Raw genomic sequence first — 11814 nt, 5'->3', positions numbered from 1 at the left:
GTTTTGTTTTCTGAGACAGAGATAATATAGCTCTGGCTGTCCTGGAATTCACTCTGTAGACCAGGCAGGCTGACCTCAAACTCATAAAGATCTGCCTGCCTCCACCTTGGAGTGCAGGGATTAAAGATGGCCGTTGCCACCTGGCTAAATTCAGACTCTTCCAATTGTAAGTAAACTGGAAGACAAACTCAAATTAACTTCTAATATATAAGAAATGTCCATTACATGGCTTCAAGAAAAGCTTAATCCAGGTTTGCACCAAATTTCCAATTTCTCTCTTTTTTTTTAGTGTCACTGAAGAATAAAACTGTAAAGATTTTCTCAAAAGTGCCTAGGAATTTTTCTAAACAGCTAGAACAGCTGACAACAGGCTGTGTGCCTAATTCTGCACACAACAGTCTAGGAGAGCAGGCAATAACCAACTAGCCCCAGTCTGGCCCTCTCCAGATCCTAGGCTTGAGGTCAGTTCTACCCAAAAAATACGGCTGAAAGGAAAAAGGTTGTAAAAATCGAAAGTAAACATGCAAATGTATAATCAGGAGAGAGTGATGAGTTGGGACTGTCCTGACTTGGGAGGGAACGGAACTGGCATGGAGCTTTCCACTGGTGGTCTTGGCATACTAGCTCCCTGCTTATTTCTTCGTTTTAGGTCTCTGCTTGTCTTCCTAAAGAGAAAATGCCAAGGCCATGTGATGGAAAGAAAGCTTCCGGTAGCTACCGGTTCACAAACTCCAGCTACACACACAGAGGACTTGAACTCTCACTGAGTTCCCCACATGACTGGAACGACTCCTGAGTCACAGTGCTTCATGGGACCAGCTGTTCCAGGGACTTGGTGTCAGGGATTCACAGGGAGAAACACAGCCGTCACACTACACGTCCGTACAAGCAATACCTACTAGAGAAAGCACAGTGCTGAGACCTGGTGACATAGAGGGAAGAAAGAAGTTGCAAACCACACAGGAATGTAAGCATGCCGCGGTGGGCTGGGACAGGGCTCATGTACCCTAGCCGCCCCCATTTGAGATCCATGCTCCTGATGACTAGACTGGCGTGCTAGCTATCGTCTCTCTACTTAAACTGAAACTTTACTCTTGTAAACCACATGTGGCTGCTTCTACTATGACTTACATTGTCTAAAGCTGCTCCCTCCCTCCCTTGATCTCTGTGAATGCATTGATATTAGCCTTTCTTTCTCCCCTATGTGTATCTTGGTTATTTCTAATACCTGTTCTGAATCACTGCAATTGTTCTTAACCACAAATTCCGACCATTTTGGTCTCATCAAACAGTCATCTTCTTTTATTGTGTGTGGTCTTATTTGCATAATTTTGATGGAGTTCCTGAAAGCAGCTGTTATTTATCTCAGTTCCCAGAGATGAGCTCACTGTTAAACTGAATATGGATTTCCTTATTCCCAAGTATTAGGTTGCAAAGCTCAACATATCTGCCTAGTGGCTTGGCTCCACAGGTCAGGCTCCCTTGAGAACTGATGGTAAAGCTGGGCTGAAAGGACCCAAGACCCAGCCCTAGAGCAAGAGAGAGAAAAATAGAAATTATACTCACTGTTCAGTGGCAGCGCCAAATGGCCTCAGTGGAACCCTGTCTTGCTTTCTTCCTTCTAGATGCACACCCTACCCTGAGAGGCCAGCAACATAGCAAAGAATGAAGGCCCACTCAGTCTTCCCAGTGGGCATCAGGCAAACCAGCTACAAACAAAATCCATCTGTTCCCCAGGACCTCAGTACTCGGTGTGTTTCTTTTCTCAGCTGAGGATGCATTCTCGTAGATGTTTCTGTGCACAAGCTTAGGACCAGCCTCAGTGCCTGTGCCTGTGCCTGCTGAAGCACACACACACACACACACACACACACACACACACACACCATATACTGTGACCTTCTTGGCATCCCCTCGCCTCTCTTTGCTACTCTAATGCTTCCTTTGCTTCCCATTTTCATGAATCTTTGATGCTAGATTAGACACTAGGGAGATTCTGCTCTGCTAGGACATCCAAGCATCTTTACTGTTACTGCTTTTCTGGACATCCTTCCCTTGGCCACAGTCCAGGCTGTTTTCTAAAGAACAAAAGCCAAGTCTTTAGCTGCTACTTTAGTTCTTTAGTTGCTACTGGCTCTTTGTTCTTATCTAAAAATGAACTTGCAAACCTGTTTTGTGTTTTTTTTTTTTTTAATCTGTTTTCTCTAAAATGCCAGGTAGCCTTGTATGCTCCCTACAGTTTGCTTTCATGACAGGGAGGGAGGGGGAGGGAGGGAGGAGGGAGGGAGGAGGGGAGGGAGGGAGGGAGGGAGGGAGGGAGGGGGAGGGTGAGGGGGAGGGAGGGGGGGGAAGGGAGAGAGGGCCAAAAGAATGTCAAGCTTGTGAGGTACACAATTATTTTCCTAACAGAAGCATCAAGCCTATTTATTGACTGGTTTCTTCCCCTGCACTGCCCCCTTGTGGTAGAAAGCCATTGGTTCTTTGGTAGAAAAGAAGACAGGTGAGAACCAGAAATAAGAGGCAACAACACAGCAAAGAAGGGAAGTCAATGCCCCAAGAGGAGCTGCCTAACTCCTTGGAGCTTGTGGGGAGCCCTGCCATACAAGGACTTCCCGCTCCTTGCTTTGTGGCCCTGTGAGAGGTGGCTGCGGCTGCCCCACACTGACTCTTACACCCCGGGCAGTTCTGAGCAATGTAACCTAAGATGGATGGCACCACCCTCAGCAGTCAATTGGCAACAATGTTAGCAGTAGATCTCAGGGGCTGGCAGGAAGCTCCTGTCTGGAGCACGTTTCCTTGGCCAGCTGCGCTGGACCCTCCCAAAGAAGGCCCTGTCACTGTGTGTGATGTCCCCCAGTCTCCAATCAGACACAGAAGGCTTCAGTGAACATCACCCGAACTAAGAAAGGAAGACCAGAAATGGCTGTGAAGAAAAATGGAAGCCAGGAGGGGACTGTATGCAACCCACCCCCTAGTTCCCTCCTCCACTAAGGAAAACCCATCGACCACAAGAAAAAAAAAAAAGGAAAACTAATTTGGAAAGTCCAGTTTGGACATTGTAGTCTAAGATCAGTTTATCACAGTAACTCTGAACTCATAAATACAAGGTGGCAAAGCATCTGCTGTGTAGGAAGGTCTGCCTGTCAGCAAGTTCCCACCATTCGGGAGCCCTCTTGTGGAAAGCACAAATATTGCCAAGTGCCTGTGATCTTGTCTCTAGAGTAAAAAAGAATCATGTTTTGTGCAAAAGTACTGATATTCCTCAAAAATAGGAAGATGTCAGAACTAGGAAGGTAACTACTGAACGAAAAGTGGCTTTGGGGTATTGTATTATTTCTTAATAAAATTTTACTAAAACTGCAATCCTTAACAAATCAGATACTACAAATGTTTTGTTTGAAGATTGTGAAAGGTAAGTGATGCAGACCAGAATGTTGTCACCAAGCAGAGACAGCAGGTTCTACTTGTCCCCAGACATACTCTGGGTAAACATTTTCCTTTTTTTGAGAGGAAGTCCAGGAGTAACTGGGTGCTCTGCTACCCCACCCTCACCCACCCCTGTCTTTGTTCTGGTTTCTGTCTTTGCTCGTGGTTTCTGGAGCCCCAACAGAACCTCCGGGCTCTCTCCCCCACATCCTTTGCTCAGGAAACCTAAGGGTCCTGTTGTGACTTAAGAAGTGACAGCATGGGGCTCTGGAATTGACACAGAGCACTGCTCAAACAGAGGTAGGAAGAAAGGCAGCTATGGGATGAGTGGCTCAAACACACAAGCTGTGGTTGTCTCCACAGACAATAGCTCTTCAGCAGAGACAAACACAGTGCTTTCATGTGGGCAAAAGAAGACTTTATCTGACAAAGTCTCTATGCTTTTGAAATGGTGGGTGAGAAGGAGGAAGTCAGGCTATAATCGGGGCAGAATTTACAAAGTCACATTTGCTAGTTCTTCTTATTGCAAGGGGCTTCTGAGATGCTAGAGATGCCTTACGGATAACTGCTGTCACCTGCTGGCTGGCCTCCAACTGCCATGAGGTCCAGGGAAGGGAAGTCAGCCAGGCTCCTGAATCAAGGCTTGGGTGGTAGCCTTCATGTTCTCAATCACATGACCAACTTGGTTCTTAGAGGACAAAGTTTGGAAACTTTGATGTGTCTGTCAAAAACCTCATAGGCAGGAAGTGGGGTGGTATTTCTGTGTCACCTGGTGTAGTGGGATTGCAACACAACTGCCCAGTGACCATCCTGAAGACACTTCTGTATTGAAGTGTGAAGGTCATCCATAGTTTATATGTAGCTCTGGTAGCTCACATGGATGAATAGAAATCTGATTGACAGCCCCAACTATCACTGTCGATGTCACAGTTCCTGAGGTATTCAACTGGAAGTTATCTGTGTTTCAGTCTTTCTCAGAATACATGGGTGGGTCTGTTTGCAGAGAGATGGGGGAAATGGCAGGGATCGAAGATGGGGGCAGAATGCTGGAAGGACAGAAGGTAGAGAATAAAGGGCCAAGATGGATTTCATACACAAAGGCCAAATGCCATGTGTACAGTATCTGTGGATGTGATCTGACCTCAGTTTCCCATCTGCCAGCCCCTCCTCGCTCTTGGTGACTTAACCTCACACTCTAAATTCCTTTTAGCCCCTTTCTCAAGCATGCCTGTCACATGACCACTGGACCAAGAAAATGGTGTTTACAAATTGAATCTTGGGGTTGGGCAGTCCATCTCTTTCTGCTCCTTGTAGCTTCTGATGCCAAGGGTTTCCAGTTGTGGAACTCGCCTTCACAGTCAGCACCTCAGAAAAGTAGTGCTACACATCACATCTTAGTTACTCAATTCTTTGTTTTTGTTTTTTAAGACAGGGTTTCTCCGTGTAGCTTTGGAGTTCATCCTGGAACTCACTCTGTAGACCAGGCTGGCCTCGAGTTTCTTCTGCCTCTGCCTCCCAAGTGCTAGGATTAAAGGCAAACATCACCGTCACCCCCAAGGTGCTCAATTCTTAAAAAAAAAAAAAATCTAGCATTTTTAACTATTCTGAAAGCCTGAATCATTTTTAAATCTGTGCATGTGACATATTAATGTCTCTTTCCTATCTTCCAGTGAATGGACTCATAGAAATAAGAAAAATAAAGCTTTTTTCATTCCTCCTCACAGGTTCATGTGAGCAGCTCTGATAGAACCAAGACTTCCTGTGGACGCCTGATGTCTACTGCACAGAAGTTTACATGAGTCTAGGGACCTTATCAGGCTCTCTCACTGTGGCATGTAGCACTACTTTTCTGAGGTGCAGGCTATAAAGGTGAGTTCCACAACTGGAGTACCTTGGCATCAGAAGCTACTGGGGATCTTAAATTAAAATGGAAAGGGAGATAATGCATCTGTGAACGTGAAAATCAGACACTAAACACAAAGTGTGTGTTACATCTCACTGGGGTCTCCTCTCAGCTCATTAGCCTTGTTTTCTCTGTTGAATCAATTCAGATGAGACACTGAGTGCAGTACAGGACACATGACATAGAGTGTAGCACAGAACACATGACATAGAGTGTAGAACAGAACACATGACAAGGACTGTAGTACAGAACACATGATAAGGAGTTTGTTACAAATGGGCAAGGGACAAGTGGGACCAGTGACCAGAGAGGCCACCATGGAAGAAAGTGCTCATAGGGAAGTGGGCTGTGAACAGGCATGTTTATGAAGGCTTTATACTATCTTCAAAAGTTCCTGAACACTTCCTGAGGGACATTTTACTGCTCAGGTGATTGGCAGGCTCATTTGGATTAGCTCTTTAAGGGGAAAGACAATGGCATGTCTTTGTTCTTTACCAGAAAGTCCCAAATTCCTCCCAGTGCCAGAGATAAAACTGAGATCTCATTCTGTTGACCAAAACTCAAGTAATACAATAGATTCATGAGAATTAAAGACAGAAAAAAATCTATAAAAATAGCCATATTTTACCCAGAGGAATGGACCTTCTCTTGATGAAATTCAATGAAGCCCTGTCTCCTGGTCCTTCCTCCCTCCAACACAGTTTTAAATCTTGAGGGTCAATTGTGAAGCTTTCTTCCTCTTTAAAATTAGTGTATTACCAGAGAGACCGAAGGCGGGGCCCAAAGATGATTGACAGAAGGGCTCATCCTCAATGACCTCAAGCCTGAGAGTTTCTAACTAGCCTACCTCAACATCTGCTGGACACATTTAAGGAAACGTTTACAAATGTTTCTTTTGAGAATTTTTCTGTGTGGTATGGACTAGCTAAGCCTTCTTAAAATAGCAATCTAGTGAGATTTTGATAGAAAACAACTTTTAGTTTTCCTAACTATTGCATAAAGAATAAAGGAGTTTTTATTTCTTGAGGATCTGCTAACAAGTGTGGCAACCTTTGACATTGAAAAGAACATTGTCATTTATGCAGCTCACACTTGAGAACCACACAATTTAATTATGAAAAAATGTGAACATGTCTTATAATCTTTTAACTAGGTTTACAATTCTGTGTTGGCCCCATTTATAGCTCTCCTTGACTTGTGGTCTACAGGTTGGGTATGCTTTGTACATAATGGGTGGTGGGTTTCTGAAAGATATAGAAAAAGGAATTTTGAAGGGCCAGTCAACTTGCTGATGTTGGTGGATATTGGGGTCAATGGGAAGTTTCAGAGGGATTCTGTGTCCTTGTGTCCCAGAACAAGGAACTGGACAGAGACATGTGGATGGTAGCAAGCAAAACAAGGGAATGTATTAAGAAAAGGAGTTCTACAGGAGGAGGCAGTTTGGAGCAGAGCAAAGTCTGGCAGCTCACCATCCTGCTATACAATGTACGGGCTGTTGTGTCATTTCTTGAGCTTTGAGCTCGTTTGCATAACCTAGGCTTCCTCACACAGCCTGTTATGTGGCATTCTACACACTCCAAGCATCACATGTCTTGTGGCTTCTTAATGCCCACCCAGATGCATTCTATTACTGCCAGGAGCCACAGGTTACCTCCAGACACTTCAGAGTGCTTCCGCTCCCATGTCAACGGTTAGCCCTAGTTAGAATTACTTTCCAGCCTTCCCATTTGTCAATAGGCTTTTCCTGCATGCTAACTTTACAGCCTCTATGTAAGACCTTCTGAACCTTACTTTCTATCCTGTTTTCCCACCTCAGGGGAGTTCCTCTCAGGCATAGTAGGGAGAGGGTACCTTTGCCTCATACCAGTGTGTTCTTTAGCAAAGTGTTTCAGAGCAGCTCTCCCCCTCGCATACTGGGCCAAAGGAACAGACATATATGTGAGGTGAGTTGGGATTCAAATGTGAGGTCCTGGCCTCACATCCTATGCAGCCATGCGGGAGGTTCAAAAACACCAGGTGACCTCTGAGTGCTGGGTGATGTACCTGGCATCAATTAGGCAAAGATGGATACATGCTTTCCACATTGATGGGAAAATATGCTGAGATGTGAGCTAGAACTTCAAAAAGAAAACATCAGCTATCAATAAACATTTAAATAGTGCAACTTGATAGAAACTAATGCTAAAATGAGGATTTTTTTCCCTTAAACAAATGTTCAAAACAACATTTATATTCAATGTGAGAGGCATTGTCATTTCCCAAACCATTGATTGAAATAGCACATTGACAGAAGAGTCTGGCAGAATATGTCAAAGTAAAGATGCATAAATCTGGGCACGGTAGTACACACCTGTAATCTCAGCACTTGAGGGGGAAGCAGGAGAATCAGGAATTACAGTCCAGCTTTAGTTACATAGGAATGCAAGGCAAGCCTGGGCTACACGGGAAGTTATTGGGTAAAGGTACTTTCCAATAAGCCTAGAGAACAGAGTTCCAGCCCCAGACCCCACACAAAGGCAGAGAGAAGTGACTTCTGTAAGTTGTCTTCCATCTTCCATGTGGGTACCATGGCACAAGCCTCCTCCCTCTCCTCCCCACCAAGATAAATAAATAAATGTTTTTTTGAAAGATGTCCAAAAATAACAATACAATATTATTGGTAGAAAACTGATTTGGCCAAGATTGTGACTTTACTGGCTACTACCTATGAGATGACAGCTAAGTTACCTAAACATGTGTGTCTCCTGCATGCCTTCCCACCAGCTCTGAGTTTTATAGCTCCCTGCCTGCCTTTCTCTGTGTCTCTATTTCTCTGTGTGTCTCTCTATCTCTGTCTTTCTCTGTCTTTCTGTTTCTATTTCTCTGTCTCTATCTTTCTGCCTGTCTCTGTCTCTATCTCTGTCTCTCAGTCTCCCTTTAGCATGTCAAGCAGTATGGTGTTTTCTGGTTGTTCTATTTTAGTGCCTCATTCATCACAATAATCGTGTTAATTTTAATCTTAAACCAGAGTTTTCCACGGACCTTCTGTGAAATACATGTCTTTAGACCTAGGTAGTCTCATTCTATTGTGTGTCTGCCTTTGGAAGTGAGTTAGTGCTTTGTACTGAACTGCTGACATTTTCCAGAAGTGATTAAAGTGTTGTTACCATATTTATCTTCAAAACAACGTCTGTAGATTTCCCATAACACCCTGGTACTTCTCTGCAGGCTTTGCTTTGCTTTCTGTTTTTGCTTGTAACATCCTCTGTGAGGTATTTTTGACAACAAAGTTAGTCTGATTCAGTCCTCTTTTCACTTCTAAGATAAACCAGTGACTCACCTTTAGTAAGGTGCCACTTGCACAAACAAAGCTGTGACACCTTTATGTCACTGGGGTCTAAGTTAGAGATAGAGATGAGAGACTTGTCTGAGGGACATCAGTGTCCCAGTGCCCTCTCATTGTTTCTGTTTTGTAGGTGAAGCCCCTGGCTTGTCATTGACACCATTCCTGTTTGGGTCAGGTGCTCAGAGGAAAACAGGCATTGGCCACTTAAGGTCATGTGCCTTCTAATATTTCATGCTGAGAAGGGCAGAGTGTCACCATGTTGTATTCCTGTCCAAAACATTTCATCTGTACCTAACTAGTCAGGTCATTCAAATGAGAGGAAGCAAAGGGCTCTTCAAAAATGTCAGAGTGGCCTCCTCACCCCTAGACATGATGGGGCAGGGAGGTTGAGCTGGGGGAAGAACAGAAGAGAGCAAGATAAGAAATAATATAATAAAGGGAGACATTATAGGTTTAAAGAGAAATCAGGTACTAGGGAAATGTCTGGAGAGCTACAAAGATGACACCCACTAACAATCTAAGCAACAGAGGAGAGAGTACCTTAAATGCCCTCCCCTGATAATGAGATTGATGACTGACTTATTTGCCATCCTATAGCCTTCATCCAGCAGCTGGTGGAAGTAGAAGCAGACACCCACAGCTAAACACTGAACTGAACTGAAATCCAGTTGCAGAGGAGGACTGATGAGCAAAGGGGTCCAGACCAGGATGGTGAAACCCACAGAAACAGCTGACCTGAACAAAGGAGAGCTCTTGGTCCCCAGACTGATAGCTGAGAAACCAGCATGGGACTGATCCAGACCCCCCTGAATGTGGGTGTCAGTGAGGAGACCTGGGAAATCTATGGGGCCCCTTGTGGTGGATCAGTACTTATCCCTACCATAGGAATGGACTTTGGGAGCCCACCCCACATGGAGGAATACCCCCTGAGCCTAGACACAAGGGGGTGGGCCTAGGCCCTATCCCAAAGGATATGACAGATTCTGAAGACCCCCTAGGGAGCAGAAAGGGTATGGGATAGGTAGGGTGTTAGTTGGGGGGCAGGGGAGGAGGGGAGGGTGGAGAAACGGGATTGACATGTAAAATAATCTTTCTAATCCAAATAAAAAAATTTAAAAATAATGTCAGATTGTGCCCCGACCTTCGGGGCACCACTCGAGCTCACACCCCCACCCCAATGTGCTGCAGTCACCAAAGTACCTGGAAAGAGAGTCGGGCAGGTACAAAGAACCTGACAGCAAGACAGGTTTCTGATCAAGCTGCAATTTTTTTATTTTTCACAGGGACCTTATATAGAGGTGCCAAGCAGGGAGCTTGGCAGGCAGGGAGAGGTCATTTGAGACCATTTGCCTGATAACCAGACTGAGGAATGTCCATGTGTGTGAGTCCTTGAAGGCAAGCGGGGAGTCCAGGGTGCTTGGCAAGGTCAGACATTGCGAGTGTCTAGATAGGGGCTGAAAGGGCTAAATGTTAGTTGGGTTACAGAATGCATGGGGGAAGGGTTGCTAGGTAACCTGACTGTGAAATGTTTCTTTCTCTCTACAAGCTACTTCTATGGGCCCAAATGCTATGTATCAGGAAGGAAGGATTGAAGGCAGCTATTCTTTTAACATAATGGGTTATTCTTAAAATGCTGGCAACTTTCTCTGAAGCAGCCCAAGTCTCTTACAGGTCCAAGGTTACTTTTGCCATGGCTCCCTACAAGAGTGGCTGGGCATGGTGGCATAGGACTTTAATCCCAGCACTTGAGAGGCAGAGGCAGGTGGATCCCTGAGCTTGAGGCCAGCCTGTTCTGAGAGTGAATTCCAGGACAGCCCAGGATACACAGAGAAACCCTGTCTCAAAATAAATAAATAAATAAATAAATAAATAAATAAATAAATAATAAAAATATATCTGAGTAATAGAAACCACTGACAAATTGTAGTTGGGTCAGTTTTCAAAGTGTAGGAAGACAGACCGGAGAAGGTGCTTGTGCCGAAGTGACTTATTTTAGTGGTACTCTCTGGCCGCTTCACCACAAGCAAACACAGTGTCTGCCTGCCTGACAAGTATTCCTTGTCTGCACAAACAGTACACCAGTGTGGAATATGTAAAAGGCAATTTCTGGGAAGATCTGGCTTGCAACTCATGGGCAGAGTGTGCTGTCATAGTCAGCACTTACGACTTGAACCTGGGAAGTCTTGTACAGTGTCTCATGCTGTAAGAGCTGAGAGGATCAGGTCTGCACTGACGTCATGCATAACTCTAAGTGTTCTCTTAGTCAAAATTGCTTACTATTTGTGGCATCAGGTCTGTTTGACCCAGGCCATCTGTTCCCAGTGAGTGACTCTTGCAAGGAGTGGGGAACAGAGTCCTCTCATCCTTGATTGGTGTGGCTCAAGGAACCCTGCTATGCATAAGATGCAGGGAAGCGACATCTTCTTCAAACCACATCAGTCAGCACACTGGTGACCTGTGCAGGTGACTTGGGACATCTCTGACCTTACATGGCCCCGTGCTCCCCTACACACATAGTCATAGGGTTATGGGATCCTTAGTAGGCTCTAAGGCATAACTTGTAGCATGTTCTGTGAAAATGTTCCTGGGGACCACAGTCCCCACAGTTTCAGATTTAGTCCGGTCCTGAGATATGTTGCTAGTCCCAGCACTGGAAATGAACCCAAGTGCCTGACCAGGAAAGACTTGGTGTTTTTCTTTGCTCTCACACATAAACATAACATAAGATCCTTCGGGCCTTTTGTCCATTCTTCACAGCCACCATTGCATTTGCTTTTGGGAAACTGATACAATCACAAGTCATAGTGTCTTTTCTCCTTCAACTGTAGCTTCTTTGTGGCCAGAGAGGCCTGTGGGCTTCTGAAGGGCTATACTGTCTGTGGCCTGATTCTGCTGAATGCCCCCCTAACTAGAAGGCCTTCCCACCACCAGATCAGGTAGGCAATGACTGTGTCTTGGAGGATATGGGGACACATCTAAAGACATTTGATCGTCAAAGCTAAGGACAAAATGGTGCAGGTGACATCCAAGAATCAGAAGACAGGGACGCTGCTGTTCTTGTGGTCTAAAATGTCAATGGTATTAAAGTGAGAGCCCTGTCTAGTGATATTTAGCAGTCCATTAGCTTGAAATGTAAATTTAAACACCTCCTTCCCAGGAC

At 44.9% G+C, this 11814-nt stretch overlaps 1 long non-coding RNA gene across 1 annotated transcript; it reads left to right on the top strand.

Annotated features, from left to right (window-relative positions):
- The first annotated feature begins 684 nt into the window (after window positions 1-684).
- On the top strand, window positions 685-9309 carry LOC107979345. Its single transcript, XR_003480411.2, has 3 exons — window positions 685-967; window positions 5151-5295; window positions 9252-9309. It is a non-coding gene; the product is annotated as an uncharacterized LOC107979345 (long non-coding RNA).
- The last annotated feature ends 2505 nt before the right edge of the window (window positions 9310-11814 follow it).

This window comes from Cricetulus griseus (assembly GCF_003668045.3).
Source record: "Cricetulus griseus strain 17A/GY chromosome 1 unlocalized genomic scaffold, alternate assembly CriGri-PICRH-1.0 chr1_0, whole genome shotgun sequence".
Taxonomy (NCBI): Eukaryota; Metazoa; Chordata; class Mammalia; order Rodentia; family Cricetidae; genus Cricetulus; species Cricetulus griseus.
This window is presented reverse-complemented; position numbering and strand designations above follow the sequence as displayed.